Source organism: Aedes albopictus, chromosome 1 (genome assembly GCF_035046485.1).
Source record: "Aedes albopictus strain Foshan chromosome 1, AalbF5, whole genome shotgun sequence".
Taxonomy (NCBI): Eukaryota; Metazoa; Arthropoda; class Insecta; order Diptera; family Culicidae; genus Aedes; species Aedes albopictus.
Window position 1 is genome coordinate 21,354,934 of NC_085136.1, and position 9,892 is coordinate 21,364,825.

At 43.1% G+C, this 9,892-nt stretch overlaps 1 long non-coding RNA gene across 1 annotated transcript; it reads left to right on the top strand.

Moving 5' to 3' along the window:
* Positions 1 to 452: 452 nt before the first annotated feature.
* Positions 453 to 9,440, top strand: LOC134284836 (uncharacterized). The gene is made up of 2 exons (XR_009995961.1): positions 453 to 6,104; positions 6,176 to 9,440. It is a non-coding gene; the product is annotated as an uncharacterized LOC134284836 (long non-coding RNA).
* Positions 9,441 to 9,892: the final 452 nt, after the last annotated feature.

Here is a 9,892-nt window from a genome sequence, read left to right on the forward strand (position 1 = left end):
TTCAAAACGAGTTGTCGGGGTTCGGGTATGTGAAAGTTAACAACCTTGGTCTCTACATGTGACGGTGCATCTATTGATCGCGATGGCGATCTCACAATTCTCAGAAACGAAAGCTGGTTCTACTGGCCTGCAGTGTTAGACAACTTCATGTACACAGGGATGGGAACACTCACTTGCAGAGAGTTACACTCACTTCATGTTTTCTCAGCTCAGAAGCATGCAATCAAGAATTGGTGTATGGACGACTTTTACCTTGTGGATTTGTCTAAAAGTTTGCCGAATAGAGTAGAGGTCGCACATGCATATCAAAGTCGTGACAGAGCTGTGAAGGCGACTCTCCACGAGGTGAGTGTAATTTACATTCACCTCGTGGAGAGTTGCCTTCGCAGCTCCTTCACGACTTCGGTATGCGTGTGCGACCCCTACTCTATTAGACAAAACCACAAGGCAAAAGTCGTCCATACATCATTTCTTGATTGCATGCTTCTGAGCTGAGAAAACATCAAGTGAGTGTAACTCTCTGCAAGTGAGTGTTCCCATCCTTGCATGTACATGTCCTTTTCAGGCAGAATTACGTCAGCCAGAGGTCTGCTTCTGTCTCTATCGGTGACCGTGTAGCCTTGCAATCAAAACCATTGCTTTTTTAAAGGCTTTTTCAGTATTCGTGCAAGTTGTACTGTTGAAACCTACTTCTGATTTTCTCCAAGCCAGGTTCTTTCAAGTCTTCTTCGTCGGCTTACGATTTCAAAATAAAAAACAAACACATTTTAAGAAGGCCCAGGGGGAATTTCATCAGAAATTCGGGTGAATTTCCCACGGAAATTCGAATGAATTTGTCACTGAAATTGAAATCTATTTTACCCGAATGAATTTGGATGAATTCCCCACGGAAACTCGGATGAATTTGCCACGGATTTTCGAATGAATTCCCGGAAATTCCGATGAGTTTTGCCCGGAAATTTCGGTTTTCGAATGACAGATGTGATGGAGATTCTGAAGATGATGAGGAGGATCAGCGATCGTTAAGATACGGGTTTGCTGTTTAAGAGAGGGCAACAACCCGGAGTTTCCCGACAGCTACTCTATAGCTGTGCTGCGGCTGATGTGTTTGGAGAAGAGACTGAGGAAGAACTCCGAGCAGTTTGCTAAAGTCCGTTCCATGACTGTCGACTATCTCGTCAAGGGCTACGCACGCAAAGCGACGGAGTCAGAGTTGTTGGACTGCAGCAAGGTGTTGTGGTACGTCTGAAACCCGTCTGCAAAGAAAAAACTTCGGCGTAGATGTAAAGCAGCTGCGGAATCCAGAAGAAGCCAAGAGAGCGCAAAAGTTTCTATTCCGTTTTCCTGGAGTTTCTGGTGTCTATGGAACAACGAAAGGTGGATCAATGTGTACGGTTCAGCAAGGATAAGGATTGCGGAACTGAAAGAGTACTGGGGATTGTTTGGAGCCCGGTTAGCGACGAGTTCTCGTTTTCTATCAAGCTTCCTGTGTGGAGAGAATCAGCCTACCAAGAGGATTCGTTTAAGCTGTGTGATGAGCTCTTTCGGCACGTTAAGGATGCTGTCCGTATTCACCTTCTACTGAAAACTGCTGATTTAGGACCTGTGGCGTACCGGATGTGAGTGGGACCAGTGCATCGATGAACTGTGCATGGAGAAGTATTACCACTGGAGTGGTACAATTGCTCCGTAGACACAAGTCAGGACACGTAAGGTGTCGTATCGTACATTTGCTTTGAATCATGGACGTTCGCTTATGAAGGCGAGGTCGAAGGTAGCGCCGTTGCAACACAACTACAGTACAAAGATCAAGGCTGTCGAATTTAGTTGGTGAGTCGATTTCGTTGACGGTGATGCAGCGTTGCACCTCTGTTTGACCTGACTCGAGGCGATTCCAGTTATCGATTCGATGGTGGACCCGCTGCGGTTTTCGATGAGTACTTAAGGTCATAGTACGGACACGTCTAACGATTTGCGCTAAACTGTAGAAGAAAGCAAGAGATCAAATCCGTACCGGCCTCTGCAAAGATAAGAAGCGTAGTCAAGAAGATTGAACGAGTGAAGAAGCTAATCCCGCTGATGCGAGAGGAGTACGGAGCTCGACCCAAACTGATTGCTTTGCAGATGAAATCGACACATTGGCGAAGAACCAGAAGCTGCCGTGTTACTAGCAGCAGCAAGTGGACCAGATCATAAGTTTCTATAGCTTGAGCTCGTCGCCGGAGGTGACGCTAGACGCCGAAGATGTACTACGAATGGAAGGCAAAGAGGCGCACTAGTATAAGCGTGTAGCTTATGGCAACACGGACACCGCAGTCAACGAAATTCAGCGCTCGCTCCTACACTGAACAAAAATCCCCGCCAAAAATTGAATGAAAATTGCCTCATCCGAGCCCCATGCCTAATATCAGATGATTTGAAGAAGGCTCTCATTCAACTGCCGATTTGACAGAATCAAAACAGACGCTATGAAAATCATTCAAAGTTAGAATTATACTCATACAATTCAAAATCAAAACAAATCTAGATATGGATGATGGTCATACAAAACTCGTTCAATACAGCGGATGCGAAATGAATGAAAATAATTACGAAATCAAATATTATTTATATGGGAGTTATTCACTTGTGGATTCAATAATTTTGAAAAATTCTGGCAAAAACTAATATCACAACCATTTCAACTAATTTGAGTGACACATCAAATGAAGTGATTTTTACTCAAATTAGTTGGAACGGCTGTGATATTAGATTTTGCCAGAATTTATGAAAAAAATGTATACAGCAAATATGTTTCAGAAATTAACTTTGTATTTGACTACTCTTTACAAATAACGATATTTCACAAATCAAATTGCCGCATCACCGCTGTCATTTTCACGCCATAATCCTCCTTCCTGCACAAACCGATGCTGCTTGAAACGGCTTCGCACTGAGATTCTCTGAAAAGAATAAAACAATTATCATTATTACAATAAAAAACAATCCAGGGGAACTTACCGAAACGTCGTAGAATAAACATCAGGCGGTTCATTCTTGTGGCCTAAGAGTACATATTTGGCTGGTTAAACACTTAATATTTCCTCCGCGAGTCTTTTTTCCCTGCAAAGTAAAAGAAATACTCCGATCGGCACCATTTTTTGCGAATGCAAATAGCGCACCAACAGCTAAATGAAAGGTAGGGTATCGCGCTACTTGGGCGGTGGTTTTCTTCGTCTGTTATTTTCGTCTGTTTTCCACTGTAACTCGGTCAATTTTGAACCGATTGACTTGAAATTTTGTACACGGGTAGATACTATACCTATCTCACCGCATTCCAAGAATTGTGTCAATTGGTTCAAGATTGACTGAGTTATAGTGGAAAACAGACGAATATAGAAGCCACCGCCCAAGTAGCGCGATTCCCTAAATCAAAAATAGAATGATAATCGGAATGGGGATAACATGAAATATATTCAGCTTGTTTCAAATCTCATATCATACCAAAGATAAACAAAATTCCATCATTATTGTTTTGAAAATCATTCAATCAAGATTGTCATTCAGTTTCAGGGATCAGCGATTGATCACATGGCTGAACGATGATTCATTCGTTTGGCTGCGGGGATTTTCGTTTGGTGATGGGATGATTTTCGGTATGAGGCACGGCAGTAAATGCTTTCCGATGATTTTGTGACGATAATCATTCACAACAATCCCCAAGCAAAAAATCATTTAGTTATTGTGTCAATTTTAGTTTTAAATCAACATGATTACAATTTAGTTGTAGGCAGTAAAACATTCTGCTGTGAAATCATTCAAAAATCCGATTCTGCGAATCTGTATCGCATTGAATGAAGAATCATTCTTCGTACGGCGGGGGTTTTCGTTCAGTGTAGGTAAAAACTCTGCGAGCGGAGATGAAGATGATCAGGAGAGTCTGCGTATGGTGCAAGATGCAGAAGACTCGTTCGTTGAACTCGAGGATTGCTTGACACTGCTGGATCGCACGTAAATAACATCGCATCTTCTATCATTCAGCCACAGGAATTGGAGGAATTCACTGGAAGTTCTCTGCACTGCTTCAGTTTCTAACCGCCACCATGTAGATCTTCATAATTATGGGTTAGAAGTGGATGCAGACCGATCAAGATGTTTTCCGCAACGTTGTTACCAATCCGGACTTCACCTGCGCTTGGAAGCTGGTTCAGTCTGCCTGGTTTAATTTTCACCCGTGCCTTATGGAGGCACTAGGGGTAGGGACGATGTTTCCCGCTAGTAGGGCGACCAAGATTGGTCGATAGTCACTTCCTTCCGGGTTCGGATCTGCTATGTCAATTTTTCATATATCTAGCCTCTGTGACACCATTATTGGCCGATTCTACGATATTATCCTCGTTCTTACTGTACGTTTGGTTCGATAGAACGTGTTTGAACTGTCGTTCAAGCTAGTGAGTCCATGTTTGTTGGCAGCATTGACCCGGATAGAGCCCCGGGGGTTTGATCGCCGGCTTCCCCATGTCCGATGATGGCCGTTGACAACACCGAGGAGCAGCCTGCGACCTGCGTTCAGGAATATTCTTCAGAGTTTCGTCGATCAGACAGGTTCCCGTCCAACAGATATATTGACGAGATCGATGGAGGGGGAAAGGCCATGTTGTTCTCACCTCCATTATGGAGAGGTCAGTTTCTAGATCTATCCTTTCTGAGGACAGTTCCGCAGCTATTCCAAGAAGCGACGGAGTATTAGACGTTCTTCTCGGCATCTTAGCATACCATCTGTAGCTACCGTAGAGAGTTCGATTCATATGCTCTATTCCTGCCTGGTGGATCTTCTGTAGAGCTATAACCGTGGGAATCCGCGTAATCAGGAGGATCTCCATGTCTGGTAGATTATAGACGAGGCTGTTTATGTTCCATTACTAGGCTATGACCCTATGTGGGCTACGACTGTGACTGAGACTTACAGCCCGGGTTGGGATTTTTGGAATACCTATTCAGGCGGCGTCTTGTGGCATTGTGGTTGGAGGTATTGTCTGGGGTTTGCTGTGGTAGTTTTGTGTCCATAGTACACTTCTTCTCGGAAGAGGCAGAGATTCGTACTGTCAGATATATGAGGCTGGATTGAGTTTTTGTAGTAGCGTCGTTGATTTTGGTTTAGCTGTATGTACATTATGTACGGCTGATTCAGGTGAACAAAGCTATCCCTGTACAACTGTGTGGAGGAGGTCGCCCAGAATGCACCGGTGGTTGATATGCCCTGGATATCTGGGCCTTGCTTTTTCGGGCCGAGATTAGTGTTCACCTTTACGGTTTTGGAGGCGGTGGTGCTCAAGAACCAGTTTTTGACAGGATCTACGGGGGTTTCTATTTTGAAGGATCTTTGTTCCCACGTCCTTTGGAGAATTGAACGCTCCAAGTTTATCCCACAGTGCCAATACTGGTTTGGTTTCCCCTGGACGCGTCTTATGACTTAGCTACCCCATAGTCAACAGGAAAAGAGGCCTGGCGTCTTTGTCCGTCTCTTTGGTACGGCCAGAACTTCCACATCGACAACGGGCCCTGACTACACGGGGAATATGCGTCCCAGAGGCAAGAGTTCCGTCAGAATGCCAGAGGTTGTTCATCAGTTCCGGATGAGGTGTAACGTCCGCAGTGGTGCAAGGCCCTGGCTGCTCTCAAAGCCTCTGTTACCTCTAACTCCCTTCCAATTACTTAGTGTTGTAGTTTTTTTTCGGGTAGGTTGTTACTACACTCAGTCAACACGTTCAAGTTATTAACATAAACGTTAACGTATAGTGCATAGGTCGTTCGGAAGGACTGAATGTAGTTCAAATTTCGGACTGCCGTCAACTTTGCCTTTGTGGGACTTAGAGTTCCGCTTGGCCTTCGTGGGGTAGGAGGTGAAATCCGTTGGGGATCCTGTTTCTCCAGTAGTCGTTTACGGTTTACCGGTGATGGACGAGTCGCTTGCAGTGGAAGAACCGATAGCAGGCATTCACTGGAGTTGACACTTGCTCCATTGATATTGTGGTCACTAGTCACGCCTATCATACTCTGCGGATCATAGGTCATTCTCATTCTACAAGTGGAGTGACGTGACCCAGCTCGAGCTGCAGATCGAGGTGTGAAATCTCGACTCGAATGAGGTGACCCCCATTTGATTTACACGGCGAGTCATCTCATTCGAGTCGAGATTTCTCATCTCGAAATATGACTCCGACTTGTGTCACATCACTCCAGTCGCAGAATAAGCACAACTGCTGCCACCTTTGCCTTTGCAGGACTTTGAGCTCCGCTTGGCATTGGAGGGATTGGACGAGGAATCCGTTGACGATCCTGTTTTTTCTTCAGTGGTAGTTTACCGGTGATCTGTGTTGAAGTACCCGTTTCACTTGTGTTAGCAAGTTTCACAGCTTTTGGGTTGTTGGATCCGATGGTATGGTTTCTGAAACATCTTCTGCAGTCACTAAAATTGGCTATTGACACATCTTCCCAGTTCTTCGGCAGACAGATTCGCAAATCGACCATGTTGGACTGGTTGACGGATGGAACTTCTCCGATATTATCGGTACAATCTTGAGCGACTAATGAGCAACGCCTCAGTATACGCGAAGAATCTCGTGGCAGCGTTGCCAGACGAGGGTGGGCTCGAGGAGTCTTGGAGTACAGTTAAAACAGCCGAGGCACCACCGGGAACGTGGAACGGAGTCGATGGGACGAATGGTTCGACGAGGAGTGCAGAGCGATTTTGGAGGAGAAGAATGCAGTGCATGCGGTAATGTTGCAGCATGGAACTCGGCAGAACGTGGAACGATACAAACAGAAGCGGAAACAGCAGGACCGTCTCTTTCGGGAGAGAAAGCGCCACCTGGAAGAAGCGGAGTGTGAGGGGTAAAAACGGGAGCATCTTGACAGACGAACGAGAGGTGATCGAACAGTGGAAGCAGCACTTGGATGAGCATCTGAATGGTGTGGAGAGCGCAGACTGGGAGCACCAAGGCGAAAGAACTGACTACGTCAGCTCAACAGGGGGCATCAACGAGCCAACTCCAACATTGAGGGAAGCTAAGGATGCTATCCAGCAGATCAAGAACAGTAAGTTAGCTGGGAAGGATGGTATCAGAACTGAACTCATCAAAATGGGCTAGGGAAATTTGGCCTTGTGACGTCGCCGTTGGAGACAACACACATACGTTGGTTCATCGTCGGATGCTCAGTGATCTTGATTTCCGTTCCATCAACCAGCTTGTTCATCGCAAGAACACGCCTGAACTGACCAATAAAAGGCATTACACCAACAGCTAGGCCTGCCTTGGTTTCTACCTGCCACCATGTAGTTGTAGAACTTCATTAGAAGTTACTTAGTTATTTTCAGCTCCTCCTAGGCTTCTGTTACTTCAATCCCATTTTGCGCAAGTATCTACCTAGGCCACTTCGCTTGCCTCGGTTTCTACTCGCAAAGAGGCAAAGTGACCTCAGACTCAAGCCGTGTCCCTTCAACTTAAAATATACCTTGGTCGGTCAAGCACTCTCGCAGCAACGACATCACAAAGACTGCCTCTGTCGTTATTTACTACCGTGTACCAAGTTAGTGGTTGGTACTACCACCTCAGTCTCCACCTGCAACCATGTACTTCAACTCGCAAACAAAATGGTCAAGTCTTTCATTGTCGTCATCGTCATCATAGTGTTACACAGATCACCATTAGGTACTGTCACAAAACTACACCAATAGACTTGACTCTGTTTCTACTTGCAATCATGCACTTCGTCTCGAAGTAACTGTTGGTTGAGCCATTCCCCGCCGTTTGCGTATCTAGAGATATGAAAGCCTCATCTACTGTATTGTAAGTGGCTAGTCAAAATTATTATTATCTTTTCAGTTCAGATTGAATACCTGCGTCTGTTTTCACTCGCTACCATGTAGTTTTCTTTAGATAGTAGTTTTTATTTTATTTTATATTTTTCATATATTTTTAAATTTTCGTTCAAAAATTTGGTTTTGAAGTAACTCATTATTTCATTGCAGTTTTTTTTTATTTTTTAGTTCGGAATTTGTCCAAGTGTCGTAAAAAACACCTAATCTTTTGATGAACATAAAAAAATGCTTGGGCTGTTAAAAACTAACACAACACAATCGGCTTACATGATTCACGCTTGTTATGTGCGTCACCTGTACAAAGCCTACAGTGGAAGGAGAAAAATAAACAAAAATGAATAACAATCTGAAACAAAAGAAAAAAAATAGAAAAGAGTAAAAAGCAGCAACTCCAAATAAATTAAAGAACAATAATTTTCTTCGTCCATGGTAATAGAAGTATCCATATCAAAAAAGTGAAAAAAAGTTATCGAAAAATACAATGTGTAACAATTGGTAAATCAATAATAAAACTAAAAAATTCTTCTTCAGTTGTCTGTATATTAGCTAGATATTAAAAAAAGAAAACAACAAACAAAAAAGTGAATTTCCGAGAAAAAATTGTGAAAATCGATTCCGTTTGCGGCAAAATTCAACGTTTGACGTTTCGATGGTCGGCTTTCGGTCTTCTTCAGGGTGTTTAAAAACGTAAGGTTGAAAAATACTCCAAATCAAAGATCGAACCGTCGGAATTCAACCATTGCTTGGCTGAAATCGTTTGAATCAGCGAAATTGATAGAAGAAAAGAAAAATCAGAGGACGAATGTTTCCGAGTGGAAGCACTGAAACGAAACAACATGAAAATACGCCAATATTTGATAAGACTGTAATTTATAGCAATACACTCACGAAAAAATGGGACACGAAAGAAGAAGTAATTACACAAACAATGGAAAGCATCTAGAGAAAGTGATGTCTCAATCCAATCCCCAAAACAAGTAAAAAAAGGTTTTCGAAAAACTGTGTGAGATGATCAAAAAAGACAAAGTAATTCGCATACAAAAAGAAGAAGGATTAGAGAAAAATACACAAAAAAAAACTTTTATATAAATACAAACTAGAATCCAGAAGCATTTAAAATGAAACTTCACTAGATGTAAAAAAAAACAAAAAGAGACAGTAAAAAGAAAGCAAATCATGATTATAGAGTTAAGAAAACTATCCATCCGTTTTTTCGCGCTTTGTTAAACAAACTGAACACTGAACAGAAACAGTAGCCACATTTTCGCGTACATTTCAACGAATTTCGCAACCCCTCCCCAACCCCACTCATTGTCCTTGTTGTAGCATCCCTCCGCAGCAGCAGCATCCACCATCCGGTAACCCATCGGTGTATATTGGTAGCCAGTAGCAGTAGTAGTACTAGTTAGAAGTTTATATTTATACATATACGGTGCGGAGAGAGAGATATTGGTAAGCTTTGTATCGAGAGGGCAAAAACACTGAATCAAAACGTTCACGCCATTATAGCAGCAAATCAGAGTCGATCTTTTTTCTAAGTGTTTGTAAATTGTTATAGCCGTCATGCGCCCCCCACAAATTCCAAATGGTAATTTATCGAGCCACATTAGGAGAAAAGTACGTTACGCGAGTTTCATTGCGCTGTTTTTAAGAAATCCTGACGTTTAAGTAACTTTTTTGGAACTTGTACAAAACTTTTCCCAGCTACTTTGTAGATATATTGTACCTTAAATTTGGAAACGTTAGTCCCAATTATAGCCTGTACATTTCGACGCTTAGAGCTTTCAATTTGATTAACATTTCGTGTGGAAAAATGTATCCCGAATGGCGCTTCTTGCTTTAAGGAAGTTGTCGCGACTGCTATACGACCAAATCCGGTCGTATAGAAGTTACAGCAGCAAAGCAAGCATGAATCGTCCCTCGATGGACCCCAAAGCAACTAGAAACGGATCACAATCACACCCCGCCTCGTCCTGTCATCCCCCAGTAACGACATAACTTTTATCGAAGAAATTCATCTAAGAAAAGATA